The 23,551-nt window shown below is 38.3% G+C and overlaps 1 pseudogene; it reads left to right on the top strand.

Moving 5' to 3' along the window:
* The first annotated feature begins 1,644 nt into the window (after positions 1-1,644).
* LOC127135131 (60S ribosomal protein L37-3-like) lies at positions 1,645-1,930 on the top strand (annotated as a pseudogene).
* The last annotated feature ends 21,621 nt before the right edge of the window (positions 1,931-23,551 follow it).

Below are 23,551 nucleotides of genomic sequence, written 5' to 3' on the forward strand. Positions count from 1 at the left end.
AATTAATTGAATCGTTAATTTTATTAAATCTATATTTTAATTAAATTATCAATTATAAATCATCAACAATCAACTATAAATTATAAGTTATTAATCATGAGACTGATATAAGCTATAAATTGTCAGCTAATTTATCAACCAATCACTATTTTTATCAAACAAAGTCTAAATAGTGAAAGACTTTCATTTTATAAATTATAAATTTAAATTAACGTATATTTATAGTTAGAAATGATCCTAAAACACCTATTTTTTAAAATTTGACATCAATTGAATATAGTGTTTAATGGAGATTTCCGGACGGTGTAAATTTTTTTTGCATTGTCATCCAATAAAAATATATTATCTTATCATGTCATATAAATAATTTAAAATTTTCAATTTAATTTGACGTGACACATAATTATCATTAGTTGATAATGTAAAATTAGTCTACACTGAAAGTGCATCATCCATTTTTCTCTTAAATATATATGAAAAGATACCTATCCTCAGTCAAGTTATTTTAGATAATATAATTATTATGTTATTATATAATATTATATATTAGTAAAAATAATTTATTTATTTATATTATTTTAGATCTATATTCTATTGTAATTATTATTTTATAAAATTTTGTCATTCTAATAGAAATTTTAGAATTTTTTTCTTTTGTTAATATGGTATTAGAGTTTGATTGATTCAGTGAGATATTTGCAACAATAATTTTTTTTCTATAACTATGTTGTTTTGATTTTTTTTTCTTATTAATTTAATTGATTAATCTCGTCAATTTTGTATTTATGATTTTGTTTCTTTCTATGCAAAATTTTTAATAGAAGTTTTTTTGGGCTCTGCGTTTGAATTTATTTGAATTTTAAATTCTTAGAAAAGTAATAATGACAAGTGGAAAAGATGATTTTCTTCAATATATTAGTTCTCAATTCAATGGATAAAATTATAATTATTGGAGTTGTATAATGAAAAAAAAAAGGAAAAACTATATGGAATTATATTGATGGAATTTCTTATGAGCCCACAAATAAAAGATGAAATAACATAGACAAAAACTTGGAAATATGAGATGTTAGTAATTCGAAAATCCTCACTTTGATTAATAATTTTGTTTCTTAGTCGATAGACGTGGAACTAACAAAATATGATATTGTTAAATAGATTTCCGATCATTTGAAACATTTGTATATTCAATCTAATTTTGCAAAATGGTATCAATCGGAGAGTGACACCAGGGCTTTTAAACAAAACAATATGATTATTCAAGAATTTTATTCGGCCATGACTGACTTATGAGATCAATTAACTTTTATAAAATCAATTGAATTAGAAATTGTCAAAGCATACATCGAGCAAGGAGAAAAACAATGTCTTGTTCAATTTCGGATGACCCTTCAAGATGATTTTGAGAGTCTTCGTAGAAGCATTTTATATTATAATCCTCTTCTTAATATTGATTAGTTGTTATTAAGTTATTGGAAGAAAAAATCAGACTTAAGACTCAATTTAATATGATTCCAAATAAATAAATTCTCTACCCTCTTCCATCTGTTTTTAGTTTTTAGTGCTCCTATTCATACGCACAAAAATATCGATAGAATGGGACTTGATATTGATGAACATGCCTTTGTAACTTCTTATGGTACAATGGATAAGGGAATAAGTAGCTTTTATAAGAGAAGGAGCAAGACTCACACTCTGTGTTAGGTGTGGTCATCGTAGTTTCCATCTCTAGAAGAGTTGCTACTCAACATGCGCTTACCTAACGACACGTGTGAGGAAATATAACTAGAGTGTCAAGGTTATTAGGAGATAGACTACATGTACCAGTAGGATGAGGTACCAGCTTAAAGTACCTCGCAGATTCAAGAGTGGATTTTGAAAAGGTACTGAAGATGCATCCAGGAAGAAAGCAGCTACTGCTTCTAGCTAAGCCTTTGGAAGATTGTTTTCTGTTGGGCTAATTAATTATAGTAATGATATTTTTATTTGTGTTGAAGCATTAATCTTTGGAAACATTACTCTATTTTTAGTTTTCATTTCCTTTTTTTAATATGTAATTATATTATGTTTCAACATGAGGATTGTATGGCATTTTGTTGTTCAATGAGATTTTTTGAGTTGGATATTTCTTGTAAAAAAATACTAAATTATTCTTAGTAATATATAATATTATATAATAACAATAATAATAATAATAATAATAATAATAATAATAATAATAATAATAATAATAATAATAATAATAATAATAATAATAATAATATTTAATATATCCCCTCAAACTCATGATACATTAACATGAGACATCAAGAGTTTGCCAATTAAGAAATGAAAATGTTTAATGGAACGTGTCTTCGTAAACAAATCAACAACCTACAAAAAGGAAGAGATGAGGAGACATAGCAATTGTTATATGTCGAAGATGATAATGAGTGTAGTGACAACATGAACAACATAAGCAATAGCAGGCCTGGTAAACGTAAGGTACATCGAGCTTCCAACCAAAGTGGGATCTGGTAGAGTAACACCCTCAGAGGGAACGTATCTTACATTTAATTCAAGAGGGCTATTTTCTTATCTAGTATTATAAAGTTGAGCTTGTTCAAGTATGTTGGAAATTGTATACATGCGTTTTCGACGCCATGAGAGTGGTATGCAAAATGGTTCCCTCGACGAATGACGCCATAAGAGTTGTTCGCCACTTCGACAAAAGTGATGGTTCGACATTTCGACAGGATAGTTGCAGATAGAAAGACGTCTTTGACAAACACGGATGATGCTATAATATTTCAGCAATTCGACAGAGTCTGGAGAACGACGTCATTTCGACGTGAAGTGTAAATTCAAATTCAAAAGAGTTGTGACGTTTGGCAGAAGACGCGTGGAAGCATCTGGCGAAAGGAAGAAAGTCAAGTGTCACAGTTTTTGGATTTGTTCGTTAGTAGCAGTTATGTTGTTGTATATAAATAGGATAGTTGTTATCTGAAAAAGGGGTGAAAAGTTTACTTGTACAAAATTCCTGCAAATACTCAAAGTACCTGTGTGAAAGAAAAGAGTCATATTTGGGACATGTATGTGTAAACAAACACCAATTCTTTCAAAGTTTTATTTTATAAAGTTTAAAGTTCTTTACAAATTTCCTTTACGTTTTCCAGTCAATTATCTTTCTGCATTTCTTCTTTCGACACTTTATGTTTCGTCAGTTATTTTCTGTCATTTATCTTATCTTGTCAAATTTACATCTATTTAAACGTTTTTAATCAACACCTTTCGACATAAGACTTTATAAGCCAAATGAAAGGTATAAAAGTCATTCTAGAGATTTATGAAGTTATTTAGATTTGCACATGTCCTAGGATTTGTGTGGTTGATCTTGCAAGTAACCCAATTCTACAAGTTTTGGTAAACCAGAGGTTGTTCGCCAGAATTCACCGCGAACAAATTGGCACGCCCAATGGGACAGTGCGTAAGTCTAAAACTTAAAATAACCTTTAGTCAAGTTGTTTTCTTCGTTGCATGAGATTAAGAAGCGGTAAATTAACCGTATCCAACGTAGAAAGACCTGAAAGAACAAGAGTAAGGAAAATGGCAAATCAGCCAAATAATCCAAACGAATCCATACCATTATCCAACCCTACCCCTTCGACGGGAGGCAGTGTGGGACCAATCCTTGTGTCAGAGGCTATGCCTTCGTCAACAGGGTCAATACCAGCGGCTTCAATTTCGCAAAATGCGCCTAGTTCGTCCGTTAGGGCACAACAAATGCCTGTTGGGACACCTCCTCCTGTGGGAAACACTTCTAGGCCTTTTGTGACAAATTTCACCATGCCTCCGCCTAGTAGGGAACAACCCTTTGGAATGCCAACTTCGGTAATGGCAAATTTACACAATTCCCCGTTATTATATTCTGATTCTATGGCTAATATGTCTTCACCATTACAAGGGTCAGGATATGGAGAAAACATGAGTAGACTAAATCAACAACAACTTTACGTGTCGTCAATAACAAATAATTCTGTGCAAGTAATTAGACAACAAATGGACGAGAGTAATCATGATATGGTCCAAATGTTGACTCAACAAATGGGGGCGGTGTTTAATCCTCTAATACAAAACACCACCCAAACAAACCAATTGTTGGCAGCGCAGATGACGCGCATTGCTGACTTTTTTAGGGTCCCTCAAACTCGACACAGAGAACAGGTGGTTCATAACCCAGTGGTAGCGGTCCAGGACGAGCCCACGATAAACCAAATACCGTTAGACAATCCTCAGACAAACGTCAGAAACCAAAAGGATGTGGTCGAACAGCCTCGCGTCGAAATCCCTATTTCACAAGAACCTAGAAGGATGGTAATCCAGAGAGGCCAAGACGCGGATGCTGTGTTGCAAAAGCGAATCCGGTATAACAACCCGTCGGTCGAAAACAATTTAGCAGCCATGGTCGAAACGATAATGGCACAAAATGGGGTGAACAGGGGATTGCAAAGGCCTAGTTATGCTTCCCCACTGTCAGAATATATTCTGCAAGAAGAACTGCCCCAAGGTGGAAAGTTCCTAAGTTCACAAAGTTCTCAGGGGATACTAGCGAGTCCACCATAGAACACGTAGCACGTTATCTGATCGAAGCAGGGGAGATAGCCCGTAATGAAAATTTGAAAATAAAATATTTCCCTAGTTCCTTGACGAAAAACGCGTTCACTTGGTTTACATTTTTGCCTGCAAACTCAGTATATACGTGGACCCAATTAGAAAGATTGTTCCATGAACAATTTTACATGGGACAAACAAAAATAAGTCTGAAAGAATTAGCCAGCGTTAAGAGAAAACACTCAGAACCAATAGATGATTATTTAAATAGGTTCAGATTGCTAAAAGCTAGATGTTTCACTCCGGTTCCAGAACATGAGTTGGTCGAAATGGCCGCAGGGGGACTAGATTATTCTATAAGGAAGAAACTAGATACCCAGTATCTGAGGGATATGGCACAATTAGCAAATAGAGTGAGACAGGTCGAAAGGTTAAGGGACGAAAAATTCAGAGCAAATAAGAATAAAAAAGAAAGGGTGGCCTACGTAGGGGTTCGCCAAGATGATAAGTACGACGAAAACGAACCAAGTAATTTCGACGAACAAGAGATTGATTTAGCGGAACTAAAACAAGGCCCACCTTATTCGTGTAAAGTACTAACTCCGTCGAACGGAAACCCAGTCGAAACCAATGATAAGTTCCCCAAAAGAACTTATACATTCGACATCACCAAATGTGACAAAATTTTCGATTTGTTGGTTAAAGATGGTCAATTAATAAAACCACCAGGCGCTAAAGAACCGCCTATGGAACAACAGAAAAAGAGAGGTTTTTGTAAATACCATAATTTTCTGGGCCATAAAACATCTCGCTGTTTCCTTTTCAGGGATCTCGTCCAAAATGCTATCCGTGACGGAAGGCTGAAGTTTGGCGATAAGCCAAAACAAGAGATGAGGATTGATTCGAATCCTATGCAGCCAATCGAAGCCCATTACGCTGAACCATCCATTATGAACATGGTGAAGGTCGAAGTTGCTCCTGATGGCAATTTTGAAATGGTGGAAGCTGTTGGAGAATTCGACACAAATATCAACATGGTGGAGATTGCTGATGATCTCGCAAACCAGAACGAAGTTGAAGTTGCTGAAGGCTTCGACGACCAGAAAAAGATGGAAACTATAGAAGATTTCGACGAAAAGGACAGTGACAATACTGCCGAAGATGGTTTGGTTCGACAGGACGAGAATTGGGACTGCTTGGGACAACCAAGTGGGAAGTACGATTATCTCGTGAAATACAATGCGCCGGCAAGTTCTCAGATCAACATCAACACAATCCAACCAAGCGGTTGGGGAGATGTCCCTCCAGACAACAACGGAAAAATATCTGAAACAGTTGAGAATCCCCCTATTGTAAAAAGGAAGGTTACTGAAGACCTCACCATTGAAAACAAGGCTGCTGAAAGCTTTGGTTTTGATCAAACAAAGACAGGTGGTGTCGCAAACTGCGTCAACACCATGGGACCTTTCAGCAAAGAGGTCACAAGAATCAAAACAGAAGTTGTGAATAGTCCTACGAAGCCTATGACCAGTGGAATCCTGCGCAGAATAATGGAAGACCCCAAAAGAAATTGGAACAAATGTTGTTGCAAACATGGTCCCAGGAACATGTCTTGGTGCTGCTGCCCAGAAAAGGAGTCGGACCAGATACCAAGTGGTGTCGAAGTCGAAGAAGAAGGACTCATCAAGAAAATGAACGACTTAAGCATTGCTGACGAACGAAATGTGGGGATAAATATGGTGGAAGTATCTCAAGGAGATCAAGCTGAAATGGGTGAAGATCATCGTCGAAAGGAGTACCAAAGGCTGGCGTATCCCAAAGAGGAAGAAAACCTAATAGAATTCATCAAGAGGTGCCAAAGGATGAAAACCGAAGTAATGATGTGCCCACGCTGCAGTGCAATCTTCGACAGGAAGGCAACGACCAATCTGGAAGCAGTGGATAAAGCCAAGAGGAAAGCGAATTGGGGGACAACAAGATATGACCCAAGGAGAAGTGAGCATCACCAATGGAGGCACGGAGAAAAATACCACAACACTTACAAACCATCTAACAAAGCAATGGATGACAAATGGGTTCAGCCCATTAGAGATGCCCAAGGGCAGAAAAAGTGGGGAAAGTTCGAGGTTCTGAGAGGCGCTTCAATAGGAAACAAGAAGGAAATGGAAAAGCACAAGCCAAGACCATATCCTTCGGAAAACTACAAAGGAAAAAACCCTATGTCGAGATCCCAATGGAGAAGATTCCATAGGCAGAAGAGGGCAGAAAAAGAGGCGGCTGCGGAAAAGAGCGTAAATGGAAAAGACACTGATAGCAAAGACAAAGCAGAGTCTAGTAACAATCGTTAGATAATGAGCAGAAAAGAGACTTCCCTCCAGATCAATCCTGGCAGCATCGTCGAACCAGTGGCGTCGAAAGAGAAGATGCAGGAAGACGACGAAATAACTGACAACTTCGAATCGGACTCAGAAGCATCCTTTAATATGGTCTGCAACGTGGTCTCTGTTCTCCCTAGAGATTATGACAGAGTCATGGAGGTCGAAGACGAAGAAGATGAGATGGAAGAGGAAACAATGGCACACAGGCCCGTCTGCTACTACGTGATGAACAATGGGTGCGTCGAAGAGCAGAACGCTTTCTTCGAAAGGCCATATGATTCCATGAAATCACATTTGAAGCCTTTATTCATAAAAGGGAAGGTGGAGAATGTTGGTGTAAACAAGATACTGGTGGATGGGGGAGCAACAGTAAATTTGATGCCCCATTTTATGCTAAAGAGGATTGGGAAAGATGATTCAGACGCAAAACCCCACAACATGGTGTTGTCGAACTATGAAGGAAAATTAGGGACCACTATGGGCGTTATCCAGGTGAATTTGACTGTTGGAACCATAACAAGACCAACGATGTTCATGGTCATTGCTTCAAGGGCGAACTACAACCTACTGCTGGGAAGGGAGTGGATTCATGGCGTGGGAGTTGTACCTTCTTCAATGCATCAGCGAATAGCCATATGGAGGCCAGACGGGATCATCGAAAACATTGAGGCGGATCAAAGCTATTTCATGACAGAGATAAACAATGTCAACAGTCAAAGCTTCGACAAGAACCTGGCTCACATACCGCTGTGCAGCCCAGCCGAATTCGATTTAAAGACAACAGACAACGCCTACTGCTCCATGTACCTTCATCCTACACATGTTTTCCAGTGGGACAAAGAAGTGATTGGCGAATCTTACATGTGGGGAACTACTCATATAGCGCCAACAGGATGGGGAAGCGAATTTGACGATGGCGAGTAAAGAATCAGCGCTCGAAAAAATTACGGCTTACATAGCCGAAAACAAACTCAAAGAGGCCCTTGAGGCTGAAGTAAAATACATGGCTGCCGAAGCCAACAAAGAAAATTCCAACAAACAATGTCCCCAAAGAGACGTTGCAGAAGATCGAAATAACAACCAAATGGACGAATGGCAGCACCAAAAGCTTGACGCCATTTATGACGACGAACCTCTAGGGTTCGAAAAAGATCCAGTGTCAACTAACGAGAAGATGGTGGCGCAGGATCCATTAGAAGAAATAAACTTAGGAGTGGGGGCAGAAAATAGACCAACCTACATAAGCGCAAAAATGGACCCCCAGTTCAAAGTCGAAATAGTCCAGTTGCTGAAAGAGTTCAAAGACTGCTTCGCATGGGATTACGACGAGATGCCTGGTTTAGACAGAAGTTTGGTCGAACTGCAGCTACCAATAATGGAAGGAAAGAAGCCAGTAAAGCAGACTCCACGACGCTTCGCACCAGAAATTTTGTCGAAAATAAAAGAAGAGGTCGAAAGACTTCTGAAATGCAAGTTCATCCGCACAACCAGGTATGTCGAATGGATTGCAAACATTGTTCCTGTAGTTAAGAAAAATGGCAAACTTAGGGTATGCATTGATTTTCGAGACTTAAATTCGGCTACCCCAAAGGATGAATATCCTATGCCAGTGGCAGAAATGTTTATAAATGCTGCAGCAGGCCATGAGTACTTAAGTATGCTAGACGGATACTCTGGCTATAATCAAATTTTTATCGCTGAAGAAGATGTTCCTAAAACAGCTTTCTGCTGTCCCGGAGCAATAGGAACGTACGAATGGGTAGTAATGCCTTTTGGTTTGAAGAACGTCGGAGCAACTTACCAACGCGCTATGAATTCCATCTTTCATGACTTTATTGAAACTTTCATGCAAGTGTATATTGACGATATTGTGATTAAGTCTGTTTCGGGAAAAAGTCATATAGATCATCTTCGACAGTCCTTTGAAAGGATGAGGAAGTTTGGTTTGAAAATGAATCCACTTAAATGTGCTTTTGGTGTGCAGGCGGGCGATTTCTTAGGTTTTGTGGTCCACAAGAAAGGGATCGAAATAAATGAAAACAAAGCCAAGGCCATAATGGAGGCGAAAGCGCCATCAACAAAAAAGGGGTTGCAGTCTCTGCTAGGGAAAATCAACTTCCTCAGAAGGTTCATCTCCAACCTTAGTGGAAAACCGCAAGCTTTCTCTCCTCTACTTCGTCTAAAGAAGGAAGACTTTGCATGGGGGCAAGAACAGCAAGCGGCCTTTGACAAAATCAAGGAATACCTGGCTAGTCCCCCAATCCTGATGTCTCCTTGCAGAAAAAGAAGTATGAGATTGTACATTTCGGCATCAGACAAAACATTAGGAAGTATGTTGTGTCAAGAAGATGAGAATGGCGTCGAAAGGGCCATTTATTATCTCAGTAGAGTCCTGAATGATGTTGAAACTAGATATAGTATTATAGAAAAACTATGTTTATGTGTATATTTCTCTTGTATGAAATTAAAGCATTATATAAAACCTGTTGATGTATATATTTCCTCCCATTTCGACGTAATAAAATATATGTTGTCTAAATCTATTTTACATAGTCGAATTGGAAAATGGGCTTTAGCATTAACAGAATATTCCTTGAAATACCTGCCTCTAAAGGCTGTGAAAGGACAAGTGGTTGCTGATTTTATAGCCGACCATTCTATAGACGAAGATGTAGAATATGTCGAACTAGAACGATGGAAACTTTATTTCGACGGCTCCAGTCATAAAAATGGAACTGGCATTGGGATGTTGATTATTTCTCCTAACAGAATTCCAACAAAATTCAAGTACAAAGTTGAAAGTTTGTGTTCAAATAATGAAGCAGAATATGAAGCTTTGATCGCCGGACTTGAAATCTTGTTGAAATTGGGGGCAACAAGAGTCGAAATAATGGGCGACTCTGAACTGGTGATAAAGCAATTGACCAAAGAATATAAATGTGTGAAGGAGAATTTAATCATGTACTTTGTAATAGCCAATATACTTCTCAAAGAATTCGACAATGTGGCCTTTAGGCACATTCCCAGGATGGAGAATCAAGAGGCGAACGATCTTGCTCAACTAGCGTCTGGATACAAAGTGTCGAAGGAAAAGTTAGAAGAAGCTATCGAAGTCAGAAGGAGAGTCGTATCCACCAAGTTGTCCCTATCAGATTTGGAGTCGATAAGATTAGGATACGGTGACGAAGAGAATTTTGAGATATTCAATATAGATGATTCAGGAATTGCAGACTGGAGAAAGCCTATCAAGAACTATCTACAAGACCCAAACCAGAAAGCAGAAAGATAGATAAAATACAGAGCTTTAAGTTATGTACTTTTTGGAAACGAATTGTTTAAAAAGATTGCAGAAGGAGTCTTGTTGAAATGCTTAGGTGAAGATGAAGCCTACATAGCGTTGTCGAACGTGCACAGCGGAGCGTGTGGCCCACACCAAGCAGGCCATAAAATGAAATGGTTGTTATTTCGACAAGGAATGTATTGGCCAACAATGCTGAAGGACTGTGTCGAATTTGCAAAAGGTTGTCAGGAATGTCAAGTACATGCAGGCATACCCCATGTTCCTGCAAGTGAGTTGCATTCAATTATAAAGCCTTGGCCATTTAGAGGTTGGGCTTTCGACTTGATCGGTGAAATTCGACCAGCCTCGTCAAAAGGGAAAAGGTACATTCTGGTTGGGATAGATTATTTCACTAAGTGGATTGAAGCTATACCATTGGTAAATATGGATCAGGAAGCATTCATAGACTTTATCCAAAAGTACATAATTTACAGATTTGGGATACCTGAAACAATAACAACAGATCAAGGATTTGTGTTCACTGGTAAGAATATGCAGAAGTTTGCACAAGAAACAGGATTTAAACTCCTTACTTCGACACCTTACTACGCTCAAGCCAATGGACAAGTGGAAGCAGCCAACAAGGTAGTAATAAATTTGATCAAGAAGCATGTAGGGAAAAAACCTAGAAACTGGCATAAAACTTTAGATCAAGTTTTGTGGGCTTGTCGAACGTCTCCAAAAGAAGCAACAAATTCGACTCCATTTAAGTTGACTTATGGACATGATGCAGTTTTACCAGTCGAAATATATTTGCAGTCAGTTAGAGTGCAAAGGCATCACGAAATCCCATCAGATATATATTGGAGCATGATGATGGACGAATTGGTTGATCTGGACGAAGAAAGACTACGTGCGCTAGATCTAATAAGAAGACAAAAAGAAAGAGTCGAAAAGTTTTACAATAAGAGAGTAAAATTCAAGACCTTCTTAATTGGTGATCTTGTTTGGAAAGTAATCCTTCATATGGATCGAAAAGATAAGTTAATGGGAAAATGGTCTCCTAAGTGGGAAGGACCTTTCCAGATTTTGAAAATATTTTCAAATGGCGCGTATAAGATTGAAGAAATAGGGAAGGATGAGAGAATCCTAAAGATAAATGGTAAATATTTGAAAAAATATAAGCCAATATTGCAGGAAGTAAAAATAACAGTCGAATAATTGAAAACATAATTGTGATAGCCCTGCCAAGTGAAAATGGCACTAAAGTTATTACAAGAAAGCCTCAAAGGGCTGAGAATTGTTAAAATTAATTCGACTACAGGTTGAGATTAGCAAAAGTTTCTTTCAACGTGACAAATTTCTTCCTCTGAAACTGGAGTCGATGGTCACAAAGACTTTTGTGAGTGGAGAGAGTCTCAATCTCTTGACTTAGTTGCTGGCCCTTTTCTGCGTGTCGAATACCCGCTTTTAATTCGTCGTCAATTTCAGTCTGCTTAGGTTGCTGTATAGACGCCTTGCGTTTTTTCTCTTGAGAGATCTTCTCTTGAAGTGTTGCTATTTGTTTCTCCCATTTCTGGATATTATCATCACAAACAGCAACTTCTTTGATGTAAGTTTCAGAAAGCTATTGTAGCTTTGAAACTTTGTCAGTCGAAGCAGCAACAGCGTTCCATTCAGCAGTTTGAGCTTCAGATTTGGAGGAGATTTGCTAGATAAGATCTCTTTGACGATGAAGGTCAGCAGTTGCCAAGTCAATAAGGGTGGTCAGCTCCATCACAAAGCTGTCAACCTCAGCAGAAGTTTCCAAGACATTGACTTGCTTCAAAATTTTCTTGAGGTCAATATGGGCAAGGGCGTTTTCTTCCAAGATTTTGAACAAATCGACATCAAGGATTTTCGTCTTAATCCTGGTCAACAGGTTGCCAAGAGTTGGTGCTTCAGAAGTGGCCCCAGAAGTAGTCGAACTGCTCTGTGAAGAATCTTGAAAATTAAAACGAGTACTAAGCATAGCCTTCAGATACTCTAAGGGTCTCTGCACTTTGAGATTTTCAAGCTCCTCGCGAGAGAAACTAGTCAAACCAGTTGATTTGCCACTTCCTGGGGTCTGGTCAAGAGCAGATGGAGTGTTTCGCTCTAAAGTTTGCTCAGCCTCCATTTGTTTCGACGGGTCTCCCACATCTTGGGCATTTTCATCTTCATGATCATCTTCGACCCCAACTCCTATGTCAGTATCATCACCCTGAGTTGCAGCATCTAATCCTGGATGAGGAGGAGATTCATCTTCAGAAGCTTCATCCCTTGTAGCATCGAATTTTGCTACAATTTGCACGTCATGATCACTTGTGGGGATATCTTCTTCTGGGACTGGTTCCTCCAGAATTTTCTCAGGTGTTCTTTCGACAGCCATTTGTCCCTGAAAATAATTCTAAGATTTAGAAGAAAAAGATGCAAAGAAGGTGAATATATACAGTCGAAATAAAGACTCACCTCAGGAATCTCAGTGTTAAAGCTAGATCTCCCACTCTCCGTGCCTGTCGACTGGAGCTTAGTAGTGGGAGTACTTGCAGAATCCTTCCTGGTTGATTTAACTATGGATCTTTGGGAAGAGACCTTTGTAAGTTTCTTCTGAGGAGGAGGAGGGGGGATTAGCTCTGGAGATTCGTCACCAGATTCTTCATTAAGAACATTATCCTCTTCTTTCTCCTCTTCACTCTTTCTCTTTTGGATTGTTGGGGGTTTTCGACTTGCCTAGTCATGCAGACCAAAGCCAGTTAGTTTCTTAAAAAGGAAACAAATAAATGAGAAGAAGTGATGTGTTGTACCTTTGTCGAATGCTTCTTAGCAGCATTGGGCGACGCTTCGACAGAAGTTTTCTTGGCAGGAATCCTCACGGCTAAGGAAAGAAAGGAGATTCAGAAATGGATATAAGAAATACATGATAATACAGTTAGAATAACAAAAGAAAAATCAATCATGTTTTCTGTGAACACCTTCAAGAGTGGGATCTTCCACGCGAACGTGTTCTATTCCAATATGAAGGTGTCCTTGGTATTCGTCCAGATGATACTTAGTCGGAACCACACGCTCAGCAGGTTTTTGGTACTGTTGGCGAAGAATTTTCATAAAATTCCCACAAACGAACCAATCTGGAAAGGGAAGGCTAAATGCCACGCCAAATTCAGCAGTTGGCAAAGGAGGAAATTTTGGTGGATGACAACTGAAAGCCAGGTCATAGCGCGCCTCTGGTCGAAGATTTGAAGGCAATGACAAATTTTCAAATTTCTCCATCAACTTACGTTTTAATTTTGCTGCTGCTTCGTGTATGGTTCGACTAAGATCATCAGGTCTATACACAGTTTCGAAATATTTTTGAAATTTCTGTATTTCTCTAATGTGTCTTTGAATACCTTTTTTCGTCCGATCCTGCACAAAAGCGAAGGCATTTGTTAAATGTGTAGCAAAGGCAGCTACGTCAAAAAATCTGTTGGAATAATAATCTTTCCACCATTCATCGAACTCAGGAGTACAAAGGAATGATGGTCGAAAGATCACTGGTTGAATGTCGAGAGAGTCATCAGTCAGTTTCTTCGACAGTTCTTTGCCCTCACCTTCAGTATGACGGGAGTTGTAAAAGATGATGGATCCTTTCTTGGGGAATATAGGTCGAGGTTTTATCTGAATCAGGCCAAACTGTCTAGAAACAAAGTTGGGTTGATAAACTATCAAAGCAATTTGGGTTTTAGTGGCATTACGGTAAGAAAAAAGGAGCCTAGGGGTTAAGAATGATTCCCAAACATTCAGAAATATATTTTCATCTTTCTGCATTTCCAAAGGTAGTTGTTGGGTGAACCATTTAGGTCCAATTTTTCTATCAGCAAAAGGTGCCATGGTCGAAGTAAACTGATACCTCTTGGCAAACATCATGACATAGCTTTTGAAAGCTTGTCGAAGGCTAATCCCTTCATCAGTTGGCGTTATTAGCACCAACCTTGGCCATTCGACAATCCTATTTTTTACTTCTTCTTCATCTACTTCCGGTGCTACAGGAAGATTGGCTTCAAATGTGGCATTGAGCCATAATTGCAAGAGCCAGAAAGGTCCCGATAAGTTGATTTTACCTTGGGTTTTGGCGTTTTTTAAAAGATGTACGCTCTCACTCAGAGATTCATAAAGGTTCGCCAGAATCATTTTGCTCAAGCATAGTTTTGTGCCTGCATGAAGCTGGTTGGCTATGGTGATGAATCTCTTAGCAACCTGGAGGGAATGAGAGCAAAACACATATTTGGATAGCCACAGAGTTAGAAAAGCTATGTGTTCGACATCTGAAACTTCAGTAGTGCTCTTGTCATGATAATAGGACATAAATAAGGAGTATGGGGCGAGGCTAGTCTCGAAAGTGATGGTATCTTCATTTAAGACAGTAGGGTCGAAATCTATACCGTTGGGGTGAATGCCAACAATGGCTGCCGCGTCGAAAAGAGTGGGCGTAACCATCCCACAAGGGAGGTGAAAAGTGTTGTAGGTACTATCCCAGAAGTAGAGAGAAGCCAAAAGCATATTTGGACAGATATTGGGTCCTACTCTCGCAACTGAATAAGGTCGAAAATGCCTACTTCTTTCCAAAAATCCCCTTTAACCTTTTCAATTTTATCTAGCCAAGATAAGTAGTCAGAGGGGTCTTTCGACCAGGGGCAAGTTCTGAATATCCTGGGGTAATTCAAATAGGCTAAGTCCAACTCTCCATTATCCGTCGAACTCGATGGGTCATTTTGTTCTACAATTTTTTCCTTAGGCTGAGGTTTCACTCCAGCGCCTATGGGTTTTGTATGGAAATAAGTTGGAAAAAATTCTCTTAAACGTTCTGGTTTAATTTCTGGGTTTGGAATAGGACCTAACATAGCGTGACAGTTTCCAGAAATAAGAACAGGAATTAATACCTGGGATTTATAGATGCATTCTTTTTCTTTCTCATTTGGAGGTTCAGGAACATACTGTTGATTTCCAATGGTCATTGGTACCTTCAAATCGTGTACAGGAGGGAAAGCTGGATTTTGTTTCTTCTTGGAATGTTTGCTGCTTGAAGGTTTGTTAGGAGCCATTGTTAGGAAGGGCGAAGGTTTTTTCTCAGAAAATATGAAGTTTTAAGAAATGGGTATGAAGAAAAGTAAGCTGAAGCGTTTAAAAAGTTTTCAGAGGAAACAGGTTTATGGGTATTTATAGGAGGAAGATGAAGACGCTTCAGAATGGTAATGATGATAGTGGGACACGTGGCCGATTTTCGTGGTGATGTTGAAGAGGTGGAAGTTGAAAAGAAACCATGATGTGAGGAAATGATGGAAGTAGACTCTGAACGTGGGCTAGACATGACATTTTGGAGAAAGTGTAATGATGAAATCTGTATTGGAACTTGAGATTGGAAAAACTTGGAATTAATAAGATTAAATGGCATGGCATTAAAACACTGGTTGACAACAAATGATTGTTTCTCCAAAAAACAGTCGAAACATCTTTGCTGAGGGGCAATTTGTATACATGCGTTTTCGACGCCATGAGAGTGGTATGCAAAATGGTTCCCTCGACGAATGACGCCATAAGAGTTGTTCGCCACTTCGAAAAAAGTGATGGTTCGACATTTCGACAGGATAGTTGCAGATAGAAAGATGTCTTTGACAAACATGGATGATGCTATAATATTTCAGCAATTCGACAGAGTCTGGAGAACGACGTCATTTCGACGTGAAGTGTAAATTCAAATTCAAAAGAGTTGTGACGTTTGGCAGAAGACGCGTGGAAGCATCTGGAGAAAGGAAGAAAGCCAAGTGTCACAGTTTTTGGATTTGTTCATTAGTAGCAGTTATGTTGTTGTATATAAATAGGATAGTTGTTATCTGAAAAAGGGGTGAAAAGTTAACTTGTACAAAATACCTGCAAATACTCAAAGTACCCGTGTGAAAGAAAAGAGTCATATTTGGAACATGTATGTGTAAACAAACACCAATTCTTTCAAAGTTTTATTTTATAAAGTTTAAAGTTCTTTACAAATTTCCTTTACGTTTTCCAGTCAATTATCTTTCTGCATTTCTTCTTTCGACACTTTATGTTTCGTCAGTTATTTTCTGCCATTTATCTTATCTTGTCAAATTTACATCTATTTAAACGTTTTTAATCAACACCTTTCGACATAAGACTTTATAAGCCAAATGAAAGGTATAAAAATCATTCTAGAGATTTACGAAGTTATTTAGATTTGCACATGTCCTAGGATTTGTGTGGTTGATCCTGCAAGTAACCCAATTCTATAAGTTTTGGTAAACCAGAGGTTGTTCGCCAGAATTCACCGCGAACAGAAATATACTTAGATTGAGAAAGAATGTACCCTTTAGGAGATTAGGCAATTTCAATCTCCAAGAAGTAGCGAAGAGTACTCAAATCCTTCATCTTAAACTATTTGGGTGATTGTAATTTCAAATCATCAATCTCATTAATATCATCACATGTAATTATTATAAAATCAACATATAATAAAAATTAAAATAAGACCATGAGAGGTGGTCTTAATAAATAAAGTTGAATCATGATAACAAGAGATGAAATCAAGAGATGTAATAATAGTGGTAAACTTCTCAAACAAAGCCTGTAGAGTTTATTTCAAACCATATAGAGTCTTGTCATACCCTCAAATTTACCCTACCTCCATACAATCCTTATAACCCTAATCCATGAGCATACATCCATCATAGATCATTTCATGTGCATTTACACCCATAATGGTACACAAAATCAATGCGTGGTGTTCATCTGAGAAGCATCAAGACCCTTTCATCTTGATGAGGTGTGCCCAAGCCACCATAACCAAATACTCATCCTCGGGCATCCTTGGATCTTAGAGGATCACTCAAGACATCCCACTTAACTCCAAAACCCTAATTGGATTGTGATTCCTCATTGAAGGCTTTGAAGATTCATCTGGGGTCACTCAAGGACTCCAACCCTAATTCTTGATCCTCGATGGCTTGTGCAAGTCATGATTCTCTTTGTGCCTTGTGTAGCACCTCAAATTTGCACCTCCCATTGGTATATACATTTCATTTTTAGGTCATTAGAATTGCATAGCATGTTGCATTTCATCAGTCAAAATTGATCAGGAGAATCCATCTGTGCAAGAGAGCAAGGGTTTTTCCATGAGATAAAAGGCCCTATGGGTGTTCTAGAGAGCTTATGTGAACCCAAGGTTCATTTTGAAGCAACTTGACCAAGTGTTAGATGCTCAAAGTCCACAGTGCAGTTTCAGGTCATCTGGGCCCATAAAAGTCAACTGCAAGTCAACTGAGGGCTAGGAGATGGAGAAATGGTTTGAGACACTTCATTCATGTCCAAAGAGGTTTATTCAACATGTCAAACTCATACTTTGAAGATTTTGAAGCCAGATCAAAAGTTTCCAAAAATGGAAAGTGACCTGTATTTCAAGTTTCCAAAAATGGCAAGTTTTGGACCAACTTCAACTTGACTTTCCAACATCAAAGAAGTTTCAAATGAAATTTTGTCCAACATGAAAGTTGAATATCTCTCTCTCCCGTTTCCAAAAAGTCCAAGATCATGAGCATCTGATGAATGGTTGAGGAGATATGATTAAATCATCATCAAGTGTGCATGGCCAAAATGTTCTACGTATTGATCCATACGAGTTATGTATCGATCCATGCAGGGCAAAATGTTCTATGTATTGATCCATACGAGTTATATATCGATCCATGCAGGGCAAAATGTTCTATGTATTGATACATACGAGTTATGTATCGATCCATGCTTGTATTAATTCTCTAAAATTAATCAAAGCTACAGTATGTATCGATGCATAATCCTTTGTATCAATACATAATTCTGTTTTGATCATGCATTGGCTACTGTTCACGTCCATATTACTTCATGCACCACTAATTTTCAAGTTTTGTCAAAACACCTCATTTTTTCCAATTACCATTAACCAAGCTTAATTAACATTTTCAGTGTGATTAAGACTTCATATAAATACTAAATCATAACAGAATTTGGGGGAGGTTAATCACATTTCATATTTCTAGATCCAAAATTCTCTCTCCCTCCAAAATTTTCTTCAAATCAAAATTCAAATTTCTTGAACGTAGCACTTGTTTTTTGTGGGAGATTCATGATCAGTGAGTTGATTATAGTGTGAATCAAGTGTTGGTTCGTGGAATTCGTGCAAGAATCAAGTGGTTGAAGCTCATGAAGTTGAAAATGGAAATTCAAGTTTAAGCTAGATCTACACGTGTTCAAGCTTCCTTTTCTTCATCAAACATCATTGCAAGCATTGTGGAGTGAATTTGGATCAATACAAGTTGTGGATCGTGCAGTTCAAAGGTTCTGCTCTTCAAGAGGTTAATTTTCGATCCTCTTAATCTTGCAATTCATGAGTATATTCTGGTAGATCTTGTTCTCCTGATGATTCTGATCTAAAAATCGTGTGAATTGGTGCATTATTCATGGAGTTATGTGCATTTGAAGTTTGAGATCCAAAAATGTTCATGTTCGATTCTCTTTAATTTTGATGTTTTAGGCTTAATTGTTGTTTGATTCGTGTTCACCATGAATAGATCTTGCTAATGATATGCTTTTTGTGAATTTCTGGACAAATCTGGATTTTCTGGAAAATTTGGATGAATGTTCATCTTCTTCCTCATGAAGAAGATGAAGATGCATGTGTTCTGGACATTTACGTCGTTTCTGCGTGCATTGCGTCGGTTTTAAACGTCGTTTTCTGGAAATTTTCGCTGGCTAGGGTTCTTAATGGAAACGGTGGCGTTTTGGTAATTAGCGCGCTCATTTGAATTTGACCATGGTTCGATTCTCACCGAATGCAGTTTTCAAATGTTCAGCTTTTTTTTCACATTTCCCTCCATTTGCCATGCCATGTTCATATTTGAATTTCATTTTTTCTTCCAACTTGTAAAATCCATAACAAATTGAAAAATGCATCAAATCACTCCCAATTTTTTGCAAAATTATCCTTGTTTTGTCTAGTTTTTAATGATCATGAGTTTGAAAGTTGTGCATGGCTGGAAATTTATTTGCTCTAGGTTGATTGAGCACATGTACATTTGTGACCTTGCCTTACTCTTTCTATCATGAAATGCTTGTTTTTAATCCAATGGATTTGAAATTTTATATGCTGATTCTAGACACATTGATGGACCTTTGAGGCTTGGTTTGGGATTTTTCTCATTTACCATTTCTGTTTTATGCTTGTGTTAACATGGTGTGACAATTTGTGTCACACATTTGATTGTCTTACTTGTGCAATTTGATTTCCATGCCAAATGACCTCTAATGCTTCTGATTTTTTGCATGATGATCATGTTAGATGTGTTGAATGCTCATGAAGTTTTCCAGAATTATTTGAATCATTTCTGTTTTGATTGGGAATTTTCTTTCTTAATGTTCAAATGCATGCCTTGAATTGGTCATTGACTTCTCTTGCCTATTACATGAACTTGCATGATAATTTTGGTTTGGTCCTTTTTAGGACTTGTTCTTGATTGGTTAAATATGATTCATGTTGAGTTTGAGCTTCTGTTTTGGATTTTTGATCCTCCTTTGACCCTAGGCTTTGACCTAGTGGTTTGGACTTACCATTTGTGTTGTGAATTTCAGGTGCAAGTATACATCTCCATGATTGATGTTGATCCTTCATTTGAGCTTGATCATTTGTTGTTGTTGGCTAACATTTGCTTGTTTTGTAGGCTTTGAGGACAATTAATTTGTGTTTGCCTTATGCCTTGCACCATTGTTGTTTGATGATGATTTGTCTGTCTGTTTGACTTTGACTATTGACTGTTGTCTGAGTATTGTACTGATTGGTTTAGTTGTTTCCACAGGTACCTAAGTTGCTTTAAGTTCATTTGAACTTGCTTTGCATTGCTTGTGGTTTGCATACCACTGAGGTATAATTCTTTGGTCTTCATGTAGTCTGGAAGACCTGTCATGTTATTGGTAGGCACCTGTCTGAAGCCCTCCTTAAGAGGCAATGTTTGTGTTTGTTTAATGTTGTGCCAAGCAGGTAAAGTCCTCTTAAGAGGCAATTGGCAGATAAAAGGGATGTGCAATCCATCCCCTGCTATTCAGTTGTGTCATTCACTTTGCTCACACACCATGTGTTGATGCATCTTGAATAAGAACCCAAGATCTTGTTGTGTCAGTCATGTGGAGAAGAGTTCCTACATTCTGAACTCCCACACTTTCTATTTGATTCATGCTCTCCCAGGCCAGGGATAAGAGCTATGAGGTCTTACCCTCATTCCCATTTCATCTGCTTCACCCTAACTCTCAATGTTAGGGTTAAGAGCTAAAAACACCCCATTCCAGTTGGCTTGTTTCTACAGCCTAGCCTTGTATGAGCCAATGGTTTGCATATAGTGTGTGTGCTTTCTTTATTGTGCTTGTATTTGTTTGATTGTGCTATTTAGGATAGCTTGCTTCCTGTGCAAGTTAGGATAGAGACCTCAACATAGGGATCGTATGCATGACAACTTCTAGGCTCGAGTCGTAGTCTCCCTAGTAGTCTGTTATCTCCCTTTGTCTCTGGTTAGGTTAGAAGTTCTTTCCCTGTTTAGGGGAACTACGTCGCCCTGATCCTCATACCAGATGAGGTACGTAGGCAGGAGATGAGCTGATCTCTCCGGGCAACCTTTTTTCTTTTTCAACCCCCTTTGTGTGTGTTTGGAGTCTGACGTAAGTCCAGCGATTGGCAGTTGGTTTCCTGTGTCTTGTTTGCTTGTTGGAGTCTGACGTAAGTCCAGCGATTGGCAGTTGGTTTCCTGTGTGTGTTTGTTGGTTCGGAGTCTGATGTAAGTCCAGCGATTGGCCTTCGGTTTCCATGTTTTCCTGTTTGTGTGGAGTCTGACGTAAGTCCAGCGATTGGCAGTCAGTTTCCTGTTTGTGTTTTGTTTGGCGTGCGTTAGCCGAGCTACGAGTGCTCTGATTCTTTCTCTGGTTAGAGAAGATACGTATGCATAGGATGCGACATCCTAGCGAGCACGTTCCCCCTGTTCCCGAACTACGTCGACTCTGATGTTTGTGTCTGACAAACTACGTAGGCCCAGGATGCGATATCCTGCCGAGTCTCGTTTCTTTTGTCTTTCTGTGTTTCCTTCCAGTGTGTGTGCAGTTTTGAGCAGTTATCTAGTAACCTTCCTTCTATTCTTTCTGAGCGTGGATCCCGTCGAGTACGACGGATGCGTAGGGGTGCTAATACCTTCCCTTCGCATAACCGACTCCTGATCCCATCAATCTCTGGTCGCGAGACCATTCCTTTCCAGGTTTACTTCGAGCATTTCCTTTCCCTCTTTTGGGATAAATAACGCACGGTGGCGGCTCTGTTGTTTCGTTTTCCCGCCGGTTTTTTCGCGTAATGCGACAGCTTGGCCATGCCTTTGAGGATCCCTAATATCCAAACTTTGTTCATACCACAACCTCTTGAATCATTTCAAAACACTTCTTTCACGCCAAACCCTAATTTGTCTTACTATGGCTCTTGATGAAACTTGTTATCCAAGAAACCCTAGTTTATGCAATCCTTTGATTCTATGCCTTGCCTCACTTGATCACCTCATCATTAAACACTTCATTCACCTTTAATTCAAGACATTTTCAACCATCTTCTCATCAAACAAACATCCATTTCACCATGGAACGATGTCCTTGTTTTGGTCTTGATTCATCAAATTCAATTCATTGGTCTCACCCATGGACATGACCTATAACCATCCCATCAAGAACCAAGCTTCATTTTCCATAAATTTATAATCATTTGAGCTTCAAACATCCCTCATGGTTCCTTAAAAATCAATAAAACTCAAAATGGCATTTCTAGGGCATGATGGTTAGTCACATTTTGGTAAGTTTGGCCTACCATTTGATCCAAACCCCATAACTTTTTCTCCTTTTAAGCTTTTCAAGATATTATTTGAGACAAATGTCCTAATTGAACCTCTCTTAAATTTTGTTTCAAGTTCCAAGACCTAATTCATTGAGCAAGGACCTCAATTTTTGGATTGGCAAAGCTGGTCAAGATGCCTAGCCAGACCCAGAGTCATGTCCATGAGCACTGCTTTCCCTCCATGCCATTTCCACACCACAACTCCTTTTGATATGGTTCTTTTTTCAAATGATTAAAGGCATGGCAAAGAATAATTGGCACAAGTTTCATGCAAAATTCATAAGCCAATTTTATTTGGCCCAAGTTCAAAGTTGGTGACTTGTCATGGTGCACACATCATACCACACTTAACCAGAATTTGCATATTGATGTTTTAAGCCACTAAACTCTTTTGATCTGATCCCATTTGGTCCCAAACATATACCAAAACACTTCAAGACACAAATACAAGTCAACCAGAGTACAAAAAGGTCACATGTGATCAAACCCTGAGCAAATGTCAAAAAGTAAAAGTTTGCCAAAAATGGTTAAAAGCAAATAAGTATCATCACTGATTGAAGCCACCATTGCTTCACCAAAAGGGTGCAACTTGCAAATATGATAATTTTGCATCATCATGAGAAGGGCTCCAACTTGGATACGGATCAACAAGTATGCCACTAACTCTCTTAGATGGAAAATAATTATCATCAATACTATGAATATATTATATCTCAACTATGGAAATGACTTATTTATAAACTTTGAGAAAAGATTTAAAAGTAAAAGTGCACAAAGGGCACAAAATGATTTGAGTGAGTTATGCATTTTTTAGTCTTTTGAAATTGATCTAAATATGCTTAAGATGAATTTGCATTTATTAGGAAAAGGTTTTGAAAATCACTTGACAAAAGTCAAGGTTTATTAAGAAAATGGTTTAAGTTAGAAAACAAAAAGGTTTTGAAAAAGAGAGACGATTTTGAAAATTAAAGAAGGGGAGGAGAAGAAGAGATTATCCTAGAGCATAAAGTAAAATCTAGGGAGGAAAGATCTAACCAAGAAATAGCAAGCTTCATGACATAAGTCAAGCAAGAATTCCTTCTTCTGGATTAAGCCTCCAGCAATCCACATAAGCAAATGATAATCCATGTATCAAATGAAACCAAAGTAACTCAACCAAGTCTCCAAAAGAAGTCCGAAATCAAAGGTATCAGATGAATTCCAAGGTCTCAAGTCACAAGTCCCAAAGAAAAGGTCAAGATCTTACTTCTAAGTCCATACATCCACAACATTGCTAAGGATAGTAACCACAAGCCCATGAATCAGGAAAACCAAGTTTCATTTTAGGTTTTTTCTTGTTAATGTTTT

Source organism: Lathyrus oleraceus, chromosome 4, assembly GCF_024323335.1.
Source record: "Lathyrus oleraceus cultivar Zhongwan6 chromosome 4, CAAS_Psat_ZW6_1.0, whole genome shotgun sequence".
Classification (NCBI taxonomy): Eukaryota; Viridiplantae; Streptophyta; class Magnoliopsida; order Fabales; family Fabaceae; genus Lathyrus; species Lathyrus oleraceus.